Source organism: Tachysurus vachellii, chromosome 26, assembly GCF_030014155.1.
Source record: "Tachysurus vachellii isolate PV-2020 chromosome 26, HZAU_Pvac_v1, whole genome shotgun sequence".
Lineage (NCBI taxonomy): Eukaryota > Metazoa > Chordata > Actinopteri > Siluriformes > Bagridae > Tachysurus > Tachysurus vachellii.
In genome coordinates, this window is record NC_083485.1 from 16426850 (window position 1) to 16429349 (window position 2500).

Below are 2500 nucleotides of genomic sequence, written 5' to 3' on the forward strand. Positions count from 1 at the left end.
TGTGTGTATGTGTGTGTGTCTGTCTGTGTGTGTATGTGTCTGTCTGTGTGTGTGTGTATGTGTATGTGTGTGTGTGTGTATGTGTCTGTCTGTGTGTGTGTGTGTGTATGTGTCTGTCTGTGTGTGTGTGTGTATGTCTGTGTGTGTGTGTGTGTGTATGTGTGTGTGTCTGTCTGTGTGTGTGTCTGTCTGTGTGTGTGTGTGTGTGTGTGTCTGTCTGTGTGTGTGTCTGTCTGTGTCTGTGTGTGTGTGTGTGTGTGTGTGTGTGTATGTCTGTGTGTGTGTGTATGTGTCTGTCTGTGTGTGTGTGTATATGTGTCTGTCTGTTTGTGTGTGTGTGTGTGTGTGTGTGTGTATGTGTCTGTCTGTGTGTGTGTGTGTGTATGTCTGTGTGTGTGTCTGTCTGTGTGTGTATGTGTCTGTCTGTGTGTGTATGTGTCTGTCTGTGTGTGTGTGTATGTGTATGTGTGTGTGTGTGTGTGTATGTGTCTGTCTGTGTGTGTGTGTGTGTATGTCTGTGTGTGTGTGTGTGTGTGTATGTGTGTGTGTCTGTCTGTGTGTGTGTCTGTCTGTGTGTGTGTGTGTGTGTGTCTGTCTGTGTGTGTGTCTGTCTGTGTCTGTCTGTGTGTGTGTGTGTGTATGTCTGTGTGTGTGTGTATGTGTCTGTCTGTGTGTGTGTGTATATGTGTCTGTCTGTGTGTGTGTGTGTGTGTGTGTGTGTATGTGTCTGTCTGTGTGTGTGTGTGTGTGTATGTCTGTGTGTGTGTCTGTCTGTGTGTGTGTGTGTGTGTGTGTGTGTATGTGTCTGTCTGTGTGTGTATGTCTGTGTGTGTGTGTGTGTGTGTGTGTGTGTGTCTGTCCCTGAGGTGTCAGTATAATGTTCATGAAATCTGATTTTTATAGTGACTGTTACACAGCAGGTCTGTTACAGGTGAAAGTGGGCGGAGTTTTTCCAGAAGTGTACATGGTGTGTCTGAACCACAGGGTGAACACAAGTCTGTTGTCACGGCAACGAGTGACCCAAACCCACCCAAGTAAATCATCAACAGCTTAATCCTGATAACTCAGTAATCCAAGCCCCCACCCCCACCCCCACCCCCCCCCCCACACACACACACATACAATTTATCAGACACACAAACAAGTAAAACTGTAAACAATTTATAGGCCATAAAACAGATAAATTGGCTCTGTGCTGATCATCTGTTTGAGCATTTTATTGTAGTAAACAGAATAATTAGGGCAGAATGCAGCTTGTATGTGTGTGTGTGTGTGTGTGTGTGTGTGTGTGTGTGTGTGTGTGTGTATACACATAGATGTACAGGAAGTTGTGTTAATGAATTATCACTGAACCTTTCTGGAGGAGGAAAAGGTCAAATTAGCATAAAGGTTTGAGGATTAAGAAGCACAATGTCTCATATTCTGTACAGTGAACAGAGATCAGAATAAAATGTGTGTGTGTGTGTGTGTGTGTGTGTGTGTGTGTGAGTGAGAGAGAGAGGTGATCTTTATTCGTAAGAAGCTTTAAAGAGCCTTTGAGGAACTGTTTCTCCAAACAGTGTGAATTCGTCTGTTTATAACAAACAGATTATTAAATCTCAGACTGAATCCTGAATATAAATCTGTTCACTATAAATCTCAGACAGAGCGGCGCTGTTCCACACAAACACTACTCCACTTCTGACCAATCAGATTTGAGCATTTAGCCGCTCTGCTATTAGAGACATTTTCACTTGTGTAGATTTTTTGAAGGGTAAATGAAATGAATATTAAATACACACCACATCATCACGTCACAATGACACACCACATCATCACGTCGCAATGACACACCACATCATCACGTCACAATGACACACCACATCATCACGTCACAATGACACACCACATCATCACGTCACAATGACACACCACATCATCACGTCGCAATGACACACCACATCATCACGTCGCAATGACACACCACATCATCACGTCGCAATGACACACCACATCATCACGTCGCAATGACACACCACATCATCACGTCACAATGACACACCACATCATCACGTCGCAATGACACACCACATCATCACGTCGCAATGACACACATCATCACGTCGCGATGACACACCACATCATCACGTCACAATGACACACCACATCATTTAACATTTAGTTCTGATCAGTTATAAAGCTTTAAAGTTTTCTTCCCAACTCAAAGCGTCTCGCTCAGTTTACAATCTGTAATAAAGCTGAACATGTGGAACATCCTCATTTACATCTTTGTCCTCACTGGTGATGGACAGCTTCTCATTGCTGGTCAGAGTGACGTCACCTTTTCTTTGTCTTCACATGGAACAGGAAGGTGGTGAGGGGACATTGTTTCTCTCTCTCTCTCTCTCTCTCTCACACACACACACACACACACACACACACACACAGAGGAATGTGCTTTGTCTTGTCTTTAAAGATGAAAGCCCTACCACGATCTCACACATCCTCAGAGTTTCCTGAC